Genomic DNA, 14,337 nt, shown 5'->3' on the forward strand with positions numbered 1-14,337 from the left:
TACACTTTTGCCAATCAAGTCAAGTATAACAGGTGGTCCTTCCCTTCACACAGCTTTAATGATAAGTGACAGAACAGCGAAAGGCACTCAACCGCCTGCAGAATGCATTAAAAATTCAAAACTTTACTTATCAGTCTTTTATTAAAACTTTCTCTAATTGTGTAAAATATTTCCCCACTGGGTTAGCTTTCAATACGGAGTGCAATTATGTTTCTGACACAAAAATAATTAGAGTTTAAAAAAAAAGAAACCTAGAGTGGGGGGAAGTATTTATTTTTAAAGCAAAAATCTATTCCCTTACATATATGAAAAACCACTACAATACAAAATTAAGCAACTACTGAGCTGTGGCACTACTTTGTGTCACCTCTGAGCTCTGGTGAGCTGGACCAAAAGGCTAACCTGAATATTTTTAAATGGCTGTGGAGGAATGAGGGTTCCTTCTTTGCCAGATGAAATACTCGATTGTGTTGTGCCTGGCTGTGTGCAGTGCATCTCTCCCTGCACTTCTGTGGGATGGGGTTGTCCTAATAAGCTTCCACAGGTTACACTGGATCTTTTGAGTCCACAGTGATTCCTGATCCTGGAAGTTAGGCAGCCAGGTGCTCTTAAATAGTGTGGTAACAAATGCCTGTGTTATCAGGAGTGGGTCTGGTGAGATTTCAAGCAGCTTCTTTCCAAACGCCACCCGCGCCTTTGGATGATTATAGGCCACAGTGAGTGCAGAATTCCAGCCCTTTGGTGACCATGTGGAGCCTCTGGCTGCAAACAAACCCCAAGGCTCCCTCAGCAGAGATTTGGTCACTCCTGGTCCAGTCCCAGTGGCTGAGCTTCCCCGCTGGCATCGGTGCCGAATGCGGGGCTGTGGGAGCCCTGCAGCAGCTCTGCTGCCGTTAATGCCTGTCACATCTCAGTGCTGCAGAGAGACTCATCTCCTCAGCCCCCTAAGCTGGGAGTTACAGCTCGGTGTGAAGTGGCACAGGCAAGGTACACGATGAGATGCAGGCGGGCGGAAAAGTGCTTTTCCTGACGTTCGCAGAAGCAAGTGAAACACCTGTGAGAAGCTGGTGCTTCAGGGACACCCACGTTTGCAAATTGTTCATGGGTATCTTGGAGATAGCACTTCTCCACTTGTGGAGTGATTAGTTACCTCTTCAGCACTGGCAAAGCTTGTGGATGATGAGCTCTGCCTTCACCTGCAGGTGTTGCCATGGCAAGGGACTCTGGAAGTACATTCAGGCAACAAAACAAAAAAAAAGGGATAAAGCAAAAATGAGGAACGGGAAAGAAATGGGAGCAGGAGATGACAATAAGGATACCATGCTGACCTGGTGCTTCCCTGGGGAGAGCTGACATGGTTTGTGGCTGCCTCCCTTCTCCCATCATCCTGGTGATCCTGGTGAGCAGTCAGAGTCTCCTGTCAGCTGCCAGCTCGTGCTGGTGCTGCCGTGGTACAAGTGTGGTGCAGCCCTGGGGGGTCAGCCCAGCACTGTGGTGGCTCTCTGGGCCAGAGGAGCTTGCAGCCTGAAACCTCAACTCACCATATGATTAACTGTAAGCATTTGAAGAGTCCCATTCATTTAAAGGGTCAAACTATCCTGACCTTTTTCTGGTCTTGATTTCCAAGTGTTCAAAATGGGAATAGCATTTTTATTCCTCTCCATCTGTGTCTTCCTTTTCATCCTACACGAGTAAAACCTTTCTCTGGGTTTGTTTCCCTCCAAGTGTGGCAGACTGACTCAGTTGTGTGTGCTGCTAAACTGCTTTGGAAAGGAAAAGATAGATTTAGAACATGTGTTGGCATCTGTTTTTTAAAGTAGCTGCTCCCTGTTTGTTATCCCACTTGTCATAGCAAGTCCCATAGCTGAGGACTTGCTGCTGTGATATTTTCTTTTCTACTTATCCTTTCTACTCTCTTTTCTCCAGAGAAGTAAGTAATCTTGAAGGATATGGTCTTCTGTGCTGCATCCTAACTGTGTGCTGGGTGAGACCCTCATTTCTTTCATAATTTGGTTTTCTTGAGAAGGAAACATGGGGACAGAGAGCTGTGGTGTGCTGTGGACTGTCCCCCATCCAGGCACCTCTCCCTTCAAGCTACAGATTGTCTCTGCTGGTCAGAGCCAGTCTCCTACACCATGGTTGGCCTCTCCCAGGATAAAGACTTTCATTTATGCCAGGTTTAGGCGGGGAGAGTCAGTGGAGAAAGCAGAGTTCTCAGTGTGTGCTCCTCAGGGTGGTAACATCTGTGATATATGTGCTTGCCCTCGTTCAGTGAGTGCAGCTTCATTCCTAATTAAGAATTGCAGTAATCAGCCAAGAGGCTTATTGTGTGAAGTTGAGGAGCCAAAATTATTTGTGAATTCAGTTCAGATTCAATGGATTTTTTTTCAGCCTCCCCAGAAATGTTTCATTTCTACATTTTGCAACAAAACGCTTTCATTTTGTAACAAATCTAATTTCCTTCGTAGAGTGTGAAATGGTAATTTTGTTTTGCTGTAAAGACTATTCTTGGGTTGATCCAAGCCACTAGTATTGTTGTGAGGTTTTTTGAAGTTTGGTTGTCAGCTTGAAAAAATTAACTATTTGCATAGTTGGGTGCATGAGACGGACGCACAGCTCTGGAGCCGAATCTGGGATCCAGGTCTCTGCCAAGAATCAGGATCAACTGATGAGACTGGACAGCCTCCCTGCATTTATTTGGCCATGGGCAAAATGATGGATCCAATATGTTCCATACAAAGCTTTGTCTTTGCTGCCTGTGGAGCTGCAAAGCCTATGGGTAAGGTAATGGTTTGCTGCTTTGTTTCCGACCGCTTTGTAATTTATAACTTTTCTTTTGTAAGCACTTCTATAATGTTTTACTACTTCTTCATTTCTGCTTGGCTTTTGTGGGTGAAAAAAAAGTTGCCAAATGCCAGCAAAATGTGGGTTTTTTTCCTCTGGTGCCTCAGAGAATATCTGAGCCAGTGCCCCTAAACAGCACATTGCTGGAGGATTAGATGTTGTGTGTAACCTAGAAATGAGAGCAATCATGGCCTATTTATGAGATATTAACCCATCAGGAATCCCACTCCAAACAAATATGATTTATAAAGTGTTATTACATTGCTGCTACAGTGTCACCCGGCAACTCAATTAGAAAGGCAAAAATGCCGTTTGAGAGCCCATTTTGGTCAATGAAAAGACACCCTCAATGCCATTGGTGTGTGAGGCCAAACTCTGGGGGAAGGAGGCCTTCAGCAAGGGGGGAGCTTTTCCATGGAGCTGAGACAAAAATGCACCAGCCTGAGTTCCAAAGGCAGAGGAGTGGGACACAATTGTGAGCGTGACACAATTCCAGTGGGTGCGTTCGGTGCATTTGCACCCGTGCATTTCACACCGACAGAGAAGTCCTCACTTCAGTTCAGCATTTACTTGATACTCATCTGGATTTAACCCTTAGCCATCTGTGGCATCTTTCAGCCTGACTGAAATAAAACACCTTAGGTTGTTTTGTTGCCTCTCCCAATGCCCAGATGGGCACTGTGGATTATGCCTAAAGGTTCTGCCCTCCTGCTCAGGACTGTTATATGGCATGGCCATCCTTGTGCAGGAATACCTCATCTGGAGCATCTTCATCTTCATCCTCTCAATACACACATGTGTGTATATCTGTCTATCCATGTATTCTTGGAGGGGCTTCAGCTGTTTGTTCCTTCTGCCCAGTCATTTGGAATTACTCTCTTCAGCTTTCTGTAAGCTTGAGTCACTCTGTGCTTCTCCTCTGGGTTTGTCAAATATTGTTATAGAAATAGATAGTACTTGGCTGATTTTATACTCCTTTTAGCTTTGGTTCCCCTGCTCACAAGTGCTCTCAAATGCCTTCCCACCGAAAGGTCCTTCCTAGTTTTGGTCTCTTTTGATTAGGATCTTTCAATTTCATGATAATTTTTGAAGCCTGGGCAGTGCTGTACACAATAGTGTTTTTTCTGAAGTTTCCTACATGAACTCTACAGTCTGTTGATGAGTGCTGACCCAGAGCTGCAGCTGCAAAAGAGTTTGCAAGGATAACAATTATAAGTATTTCCTTTTCCTTCTGAACATTGTCTGTGCTGTGTGAGCCCAGCCAGTGATGGTTTCAGCTATGTAATGGCTCCACCAACATGTCACAGCAGATGCTGTTGTAGAAGAACAGTTCTCATCTCACTTGTGTTTTGCATTTTAGGCCCTTTGTGCATTTAGACAATGACACCTACCCATGCAGCAATGTTATCTTTCCCATGGGCTTTTTTTATACTGGCAATCTGGGGGGAGGAGATATTTCCAAAGGTCATCATGCAAGCTAATCTATTTTAAATGAGACAACGTTGAAATTCTCATGCTTAAAATTCATGTTCATCTATGATTTTTGTGTCCTGAACCAGGTTATTGTACAGTATTTCTATTCATAGGTGCCCCCAAACAGACAAGTCTTGTCCTCTCCACATTTTTGTTTTTCTCAGGATGTGCCTGTATATATTTATTTGTACCAAAACTAAAATATCTTATTAGGATGGAAGATGATTTTCCCTGCCAGACACCTTGCCCTTCGTGCCAGTTTCCTCTATGTCATTCCCCATTTGCCTCTCCATGTATTGCAGGCAAATGTGGTCTCTGCCATTTGCTTACCCTTGGATTCTCGGTGTGCCTTGGTATGTCTTTTAATTAGATGCACTTCTGTTCTTTCATTGCTCATTAACCCTTTCTTTGGAGAAGCAGCTTCCCTTAGCCCTGCAAACAGCCTCTGTTTTTCCAAAGTCAAGTCCATTTCCCTCAGTAACCTTGATTTCACCAGCTATCAGTTATACCACAAATAATTCAGCCTCTAATTAGTCCATCTGTTAACTATTCAAGTACACATGACTTATCTTTATTATGTAACATAATGGTCAGTTGTCTTACCTGCTAGTGATATTTTGGTATGAAAAATATGTTTTTCTGCTTGTGACATTCCCACGTCGCCAATGTGCCCCCTGTGGAATATATTGCAGATTACACACTTTTACAGTCAGTGCCAGGCAAAGTGAGAAGGATTTCAACCTCTCTAATATTTTTTTTTCTGCAAGTGTTGTTACTTCCAAGAACGTGCAGGGGCTTTTTAGTTACACCCTTCCGTTCTTTGCCAGATTTTTTCAACGGAGAGGGATTGATGCTAAAAATCATTTTATGGATTTTTATGGAAATTTTTATGAAAAAAAATATTTACCTCTGATTAAAAAGTCAGAATATTTTTTACCTTAATTTCCCACTGTCAGTGCTGTGGGCCAAGGTTACATTTCTGTTGCATGATGAGAGTCAGTTATTAATTGACCACTTGAAATATCTAACCTGCGTTTTCTGTGCTGGCATAGAGTTGAGAACTTTTCATTTATTCAGATTTGTCATGATCTAGAGAATTAAACTTTATTATTGGTCATTAACAGTGCTGTGACAAATGTTCAAGTTTCTAAATTATTTTCAGGGAGTTTTTAATTTCTGGGACTTTCTTCCTAGAACATTTCTCATTATTTGGCAAAACAAATAATGCTTGTTCTGGAAGGTTGTGTTTAAGGGTTGTCTTTTTTGGAGCACAACACAAGACTTAGTACAGATAAATGTGATGTACAACAATTTTACTAGAATGTGTCTATTTTACTGTGTCTTGTGTGCTCAAAAGGATCTATAAGATCTATTATTATCATGACTTTGTTTTTACCCAGGAGAATTAACACATTCCTGATAGGTCTTTATTATTACACTCTCCCTACAAAATGGGGAGAGTTTATCAGGAGCCAGAAGAAAATTCTGGCTTTTGCAATCCTGACAGGATGTCTTCTACAACTTCATTTTCATGGGTTCAGAATTGACCTGAAACCATTTATTGCTGGAGGTCTCATGGTATCTCAGCTCATGGAGAGATTTCAAGCAACTCAGCCAGCGGTGAGAGGGCTCTTGAAAACAGGACAAGACTTTGGGGTTTTACTTATATAAAACTTCCTTTTTCATTCATCACCAGTCTGTTCCCTACCTTGAACACAGGACAAGACTTTGGGGTTTTATTTATATAAAACCTCCTTTTTCATTCATCACCAGTCTGTTCCCTACCTTGAACACAGGACAAGACTTTGGGGTTTTATTTATATAAAACCTCCTTTTTCATTCATTACCAGTCTGTTTCCTACCTTGAAAACTGTGAGTAGATGCTGTACCTTTCCCAGAGCTTTTTGGAGTGTTGAACTCAGAGTTCCTTTTGCAAACCGGCCAACAATTATGGCAATATGTTGTTCAGTGTTATCTCTAAATCTCCTTTAGTCCTTCCACCATTCACAGAGAGTCCCAAAAGTTCTTTGATGGGACAGAGAAGAATTAATGCCAAAGTTGAATGAGTTACAGCCACTACCACCTAATTAAAATGATTTTGCGCCAGTTGCTTTTGTTGGGCCAGATCCACACATAATATGATTTTAATCCTGTTTATACACACTCCTGGGACAGATTTGAGATCAGTGCTGCCATTTAAGTGAGGTTAATCAAGCATACTGGATGCAGCCTTTGTTTCTGTGTTGTGTGGGAAAGGTGACTGGAGCTGCTGGGCTCCTGGCTGGCCGTTCCCTGGAAAACCAGAACTTTCTTGTTACCAGAGTGTCTGATCATTAACCTCACCCCAGCCCCGGAGCCCCCCCTGCCTGCTCCTTGGGACTGTGCAGCTGCTGTTATTCACAGAGGAGCTCAGAGTTATGAACTGGGTCGTCCTGGCAGCAGATCCCTGGCTGTACAGAGGGTGGAAAACAAGTGAAAAATAATTACATCTTCCCTAAAAACAAACACTATTTTTTGTATTCTCGGTGCGTTTTATGTGTATGTAAAGGACATTATGGCAAAATGAAAAAGACCCTCATAAAAATCCTTCTTGAAAAGTATTGTTGCTGACAGCCGTGACCTCTGTGAGTCTGCATGTTTACCCATAATTCATAATTAACAAAGACATTAGAACTGCCACCAGAGGATTCTGGGCTTTATTTCTTTCTAACTGGGCAGTACTAATGCTGGAAGTGCTCCCAATTCAGTGATTTAACATTTCAGGAAATCTTGGAGAGGCAGCAGAAGCCTCCTTATATAGTTCATACTCTGGGACTGTGGTTATACAGATATGGCTGAGATAATTATTCAGCTCTTGTTATTGCTATAGTTCTGCACCTGATCCCTGAGCCATTAGAGCACTCTGCAGGTTATTACAACTATCAAACATCAAGGTCTCTTTTCTAGTCTCTCGACTATGTGGTTATCATTTTACTTCTTTTAAATCCTCCATCTGCAGAGAAAGCTTCCATGCTCTAACTTGGAGATCTGCTAACGCTTTTTTTTTATGACTTCCCAAATGAGGCCCTTTCCTTACCAGCACATTAACATAAAAATATGAACTTAGACTTTCCCTGCATGTGTTGTGTTTGTATTTTTTTTTTTGTCTTGTTCATTTCTTCTTCAAGACCCTGAGTGCCTACACTTCACTCTGGGTGGAGAAGGAGCACAGGGAGGTAGGGCTCTTCAGAACCATAAAACCCCATGAAATCTCCCCAGATCTCAGTGTTTATGGGGATGGGTTCAATCAGTGTTGATTTTTAGCTGACACACTTCTTTGCTTTACAAACATTTCTGCTTCACTGCTGCTTTTAAAACTGGTCAAAAATTGAATGAAGATTGAATGGTACCTTCAAATGGGGCTTTGACTCTGGCTGTGCTTGGAGATTCCTGGCTTTGTGTGCTGGAATGGGCAGTCCCCAGGTAACATTTATGAAGGGGAAGCTTGTCAGGAGAAAATCCTTGCTGTATGTGATAATATCAGTTTATTGTCACCTTGCTTTCAGTGATGACCTGAAACCAACCCCAAAACTATGATCCAAAATTGGGAAAATGTGAATAGCCCAGTTCTTTGAGGTGTTCAGGGGGCAGGCAGTCACTGCATGATTTATTTAGGATGATTTTGTGAAGCAAGAGCCTGGAGCAAGCCCGTGTCAGCTGCATCACAGGGGAAACCAGGAGCTGATGCAGCCTTATGCACGAGGGAGCTGGGCTTTGGGAAAGCTGGCTCTGCATGAGAGCAACCCAACACCTGCAAAAGGATTCCAGCAGCACCAGGCAGACTGAGGGGCTGCCCCTCCACCAAGGGGCAGGGGCATGCCCAGACAGCGTGGCAAAAGGAGCAAACATATGCTTGCCTTATTAATATTGCTGTGCTGTCGTCCCACAACACATTCCCCTAAATGGGCAGCAGCTTTATGGGCAGATCAGGAGGATGTGGAACAGGAGAAAATAAAAGCATCATGTATGTGCTGGCTTTTTTCCTCCATTTTTTCAACACAATGTGTAATTTAACAGATATATAATTTATGTTAGACAGAGGAGTGAATGTATAATGCATATTATGCTATTTTTAAAATCATAGATATTAGCAAGTGTCTCTGGAAAGCTGTGGGTTTATGAAATGAAAGCAAAGGGTAATTATGCTGTGACTGGTGCTTTACTTGTTCTCTGGTTATTCTTATGTGTTTTTACTGTCTCCTCTGCATGGCCTTGCATAAGAATAGCACTTTTGCACCAACTCTTTGTAGAGGTCTTTCAACAGCAAAAGTTAATATTTTTGGCTTATAAATACCAATGATTGCCAATTGTGTTTTAAATTCTGTTAGTGTGACATTAAAATAAACAGGCTTTACCCAAAGTTTGCTGAGAGGGATTTCAATATTGTCTTACATTGAAATAGCTCTCTGAAATACATCGAGATATAAAGTAAGGATGTATCTGGCCAGTGGAACTGGTCAAAAATGGTAAAAATACACAGAGTTTAAGATATAATTCATCCATTAATTTTTTTTTTTTTCCCTATACTTCTGGGAGCTACCAGAAAAGACACCTTTTAATTTATTTCTTTTTAAGAGGTAAAATTACGGTGGCTGACAAATTGTAAGAGCATATTATTCATGAACACAACTCCAACCAGCCACACTGCAGGCCTGCAGAGCCTTTCAACTTAAGGAGTTCTATTTAAAAAAAAAAAAGTAAACATTCTTATCTTTCAGGTGGCTAATATAAATCTGGCTAAATACACTGCACTGCCTGCAGGATTCCTCACCAGCACTACTGATGAAAGCACACAGCTAGGGAAATAAAGATAATTTACTTAGCTGAATATTACTGGCTTTCTTAAAGATAGATTAATTAGGAAGTAGGATCAAAACCATTTAGAGCAGAAAGAAAAGGCACTGGGAAGAGCACTGAAGAGCTAAGTGGTGTCACCCTTAATACAGAGCCTGTTGTTCTACACAGCTTTCTCTTGTTGAAAATCAATGTGTGCTTGCCACTTTAAAGCCACAGCTCCGATTTCATGCATACCTGCAAAAACTTGGACTTGCATCCTGGTGGATTTCAGACAGATGTAAGAATTGACTTGGACCTTAGGATGGAATAATCAGCATCTTGTTTTCATTAATCCTTGTCTTTAAATAATAATTTAGGATTATAATATTTATGATTTTATTATATTTATGATATGTATTATCTTATAACTTGCTTTGGACTATGAAACCACATCAATCAGAAAATGGGTCATGAACTAAGTTTCAGGTATTTAATATTACACTTGTTATGCTGTTTCTTGTAAAAGGTGAATAATGGGAATTGGATAGAAATGGTTAATTATGCATATTTAGTTCATTTTCAGAGCACATTGGAATGTCAGGGCTATATCTGTGTTGATCTAACAGAAGGCTTCTTGCTTCCATGTGCCATCAGCCCCTCATCGTGTTTGGAGCCACCTTGTGGTGATCTGGTGCTCGGGAGCAAAGGTGACTTCACTTTAATGGCTTTCCTTTTGAAGGCAGACACACATGGAATGTGGAATTCTACAGATGGTCTTTTGGAACAACAGGACAGTTAGACAGTAAATACTTTCCTGGTCTGAGTCTAACACTGAACCACCAAACTTCAAATTAGAGGCAAATTTCATTGCTTAGGTTTCAGTGGGTTTTGTGGACTTAGGCACGATGGGCACCTCATTTTTGCAGAGGTAGATATCATACACTGAAAGGAAAAGCATACAGATGTTTTATAGGACCATATTCTGTGTTATTCAGAATTGTATCAGCTTTGCTGTCAATTGTACAGATCTTGATTGCTGAATTAAGCCTGGTGTTCTCAGTTCAAGAAAGCAACAAGTTTTAATACCTAGTGGTAAAAGGCACCTACTTTACTGCACAGAAACTCTTCAGAAGACCTGTCCTGCTGGTACTCTTCCCAATGGATGAGTGTGTGAATGTTGGTAAAATCAGAGTGCAAGGTAAATGTTTCAGGCTATTAAGCAAAAGTTAAGTGACTGTGCAACAAAGCAGTGCTTATATTTTTATCCTTCCATGTATCCCATCTCTGGTCCTGGGGTTTGACTCACATTGTCATATGGAGATGTCCTCATTGGCATGTACATCACAAAACCAAGTGAGAAACTTGGCTGCATCCTTCAATTGCTCCACTGCAACTCTTCCTTGCAGCAAATATTTCATGTAAACTCGCCCTCTACCTGGGTCTTGAATAATTGGGTAACAGTGGATGGTGCTTCAGTTCTTGGGTTCTATTGCAGTTATACCTTAATGTCTATTATTCTTCTCATCTTTCTGATGGATTAGGAGCAACAATTTCCCCCCACCCCCCCAGAAAGCAGCTTTTAAAGAAGTGAGGTTAGATTTGAATTTGTATTCTTGCATAGTAGTCACTTGCTAATGTCCAAAGCCTCTATTCTGTTCTGTCTTTTAATGCATGCACGTCACTAGTGGTTAGGTGTGAGGTGATATATCATTTTCCATTCCAAAAGCATTGATCTAAGTCTCCTTCACTGAGAGGGATTTCTTCTTTTTTGTCTTAAATAAATCTTGGTGGAGCAGGGTAGCACTGCAGGTCAGTCCTGCAGGACCGCCGCGGCCTCGCTGCAGCCGCTGTTGCAGAGCCTGGAAACTCTGGCACAGGACTGCAAAGTGACTCTGCAGGGGCTGGATGACTTCCAGCCAGCAATGAACCACAGCCAAGAAATGCCAATATGGATAATGCAAACAAGAGAGATTTGGGGCACATTTCGATTTAACCATCTGATTTAATTGACAGAATAAATGCACCTGTCATCGGGTAATATTCTTGTGATTAGTTTTGGCTGTGCTGATGAAACGATGTTAAAAGAATGTCAGAACAACCTGTCCTGGGACTCCTACAGGCAGTTTCAAGCTAAGGAAGGTCAGTTTTCAACTAGATAAAAGATTTAGAATGATTTCTTCTCTCTTTGTGATTGCCTGTGTCTTTTGCTGAGACACAGAACAATTTGTCTTGCATATTCTCCTTCTGCAGCCATGACAAAATGGGTCCTCAGGTCTAAACAAGCACACTTCAGTGAAATTGTGGTTTTCCTTTTTGATCAGACTGTTCTGTGTTGGAAGGAGATGCATTCCTAAGGGCATCCTTTGCCTATTTGTCATTCAGAATTGGTGGCCTTTGTGAAAATGGCACCTCATTTAAGAGGAGTACTGCTAGGGTGTTTTGCATCCCTTTTCCATCATCCCAAGGAAAAGAGTGCAGCCCTGAGGCCTCACCCACCCTCAGGTGATCTCTGCACCAGGAACAGGTAAGCAATAGGGCCTCCTTTTGGCTGGGATAGGTGACATTTTTGAGCCTTATCAGAGGATGTAAAGGTAAGATGTGGGTTAATCAAAATTTTCTGTATTGTTACTGCCTGTGCTGGGGTGTCTGTAGGTGCAAGCTGTGGACAAGGGCCATTTTGTTAGTGTGTGATGTGGAAAACCTCTTGGTTTGCAAAGATAAACTGGCAAGATGGACAAAGGTTTGGAGAGAAGACAGGTGAGGGTCTCCATTTTATGGGGAACTGTTCTGCTGGAGGGGAAGGGGTTCTGAGAAGGGATTCCCCCTCCTCCATGAGCAGTTCAATGGGGCTTGCAGCTGGTCTGTGGTACCTGCTGCAGGTGTCACGTGTATGGGGATGCTGGGACCACATGGCTGCACATCCCTCAGTGCAGATGGAGCTGCAGCTGTCCCTGCTGCCAAGGGGGAAAGTGAGGACCAGGCAATTGGGTGACTTGCCAGAGGTCACAGCAAAGGTCTGTGCCAGCTCAGGGAATGAATCTAAATTCCTTCAGGCCCAGGGCCTTACCTACAAAGCTCTGCTCCCATCAATAACAGAGAAATAGTACTGTGGTTCATCACCATGTTTCTAGTGGTGTTTAATCCACATTTTGATGTACTTAAGAGCTTCAGGTTGATATTTATTGCTTTTAAGTGAGGATGTTACACTCAAAAATGAATTTAATGACAAACTTTATTTTTGAAACCTGAATGTACAGCCAGCACAGGGCACCAAAACTGCTCCAGGGAAGAGACACACTTGGACACCCATTTCTGGGGAAAGGGAAAAACTCCTGCATCTGCTTCTCACTTGGATGGCTGAAGTAGCAGTGCCAGACAGGGATTTTGGACTAGATAAATAAATTTAGCATTTGAATATGTTTCTGTGCTGAGGTACAATTTGTGAAAAAACAAATTGGTTCTGATTGACAAGTTGCAAGTGGAGAGGGAGGGAAATTTAAGTTAACTTTCTCATGAACCGGATCGCAGAGCCAAAGTGGAACAAAATGTAAAATAACTTTCTTTTGACTAAAGTTTTGTTGGGTTTATTTTTCCTAAGTCCACATGAATGAGATTGGAAGGGTTGAACTTGTCCTGTCGAGAGATATCCCATAGATTTAGATGCCATTGAATTCCATTGCAGTTCATGGTGAGTGGGGTTTGAGGCCACACTCCTTTATTGCAGAGGTGTGATCTCATTTAGAGGGCAGAATTGCTGTCCAAGTGCTCTTGAAGGTGCTCTGTTTTCTCTTTGTCACTTTTCTAAGCATAAGCACATGCTGCCTTCCAGACAGCACCCAAATATCCCTTGAGTGACACCCAGTTAACCATGACATTTGGGGTTGCACATGGTTTCACCCTCACATCTTGAATAAAGTTTGCATTTCAGCATATTTAGACACTATGCATTAAAACAAGCCAGTGAAAGAGCAGCCCCTGGAGAGTGCTCAGCCTGCTGCCACTGTGGGGTGCTGCATGGGCTGGGTCACACCACAGACAAAACCTGCTCTTGATGATGAGGATGATGTTAAAAATCAATTTTTGAGTTCCTTTTGGGGCTCTGTTAAAGGAGTCTGCCAGTGCTCCATCAAACAAACTGCTTCTTTTAGGAACCTTCTTTTAACACTTTATTTTCCATGATGCGGCCTCCCATTGTATGTTCACTTACAGAGGATAGGAAATATTCAACCTGAGAGATGTTTTCCTCTAATTTACATGAGAAGACTATTTATCAGGTGTAATTGTATTGATTTCAGTGATAGCATGTAAGGCAAGGGCTCTAAGACTTCATAACAACTCAGAAAAATAGCTCTGTGCATATTTTAGACTTCAGTTTGTCAGATTAAACACATTAAAATTCTATGAGAGAAGAAACACTAAAATATCACTATAAAATGAATTCAGCAGATTGTGCTGTGGACAAGGCTCACAGGAAGAGAGGGGAGAAAGCAAAAACAAGTTTGAAACTTCTGTGTGGTTGGAAGTGTGGCTGCTTTAACTCCTTCACCTTGGGCTTTGAAAATAAAATTTGAGGCTACTATGAGAAATGAGGAGACTGAGAAATGTATGGTATTATTTAGAAATACACTGTAACTTGTGAGCCTGGGAAGCTGGGGTTTTTTCAGTAGAGAGACTTGGCATTAAAGAGAGAGGACTACCTTAATTTGGTTTTGAAAGTAGAGCTGTTCAGCAAATAACATGCAGATGCTTTATCTGGTTTCTCTCTGTCTAGTTTTTTTACATTCTATAAATGATAAACTGAAGCTTTCATGGAAAAGTTCTATTTCTGCCACTGTCCCAGCTTTAAGTTTCAGCAAACCAGAGTAGATGTGTCCTAGGTAACAGCAGTGTCCCTCCAGCTTTGAAGCACCCTTGAGGCAAGTGCTGCAAGTGCCATTAGAGCAAAGCCTGGCTGCCTGATGGGGGGGGGGAGTCTCATCACTTCCCTAGGTTGGTTTCCTTTGCTTCCCCTTATCCCTTCCCTATTGGTGTGAGCAGCTCTTGTGCTTCCAGGAGTGCAGTGCAGCCCCTGGTCAGTGCAGAGGGGGAAATCAGCTCCTCCTGTGTGCAGCTGTGGGGTGGAGTTGGCTGAGAAGAGCCAGGGAGGGTGGAGTAGTTGTGTAGCTGCTGCTTCAGAGCATCACCTTCCTGGGGCTGGTGGCAGGG

Source organism: Haemorhous mexicanus, chromosome 3 (assembly GCF_027477595.1).
Source record: "Haemorhous mexicanus isolate bHaeMex1 chromosome 3, bHaeMex1.pri, whole genome shotgun sequence".
In the NCBI taxonomy this organism is placed as follows: Eukaryota; Metazoa; Chordata; class Aves; order Passeriformes; family Fringillidae; genus Haemorhous; species Haemorhous mexicanus.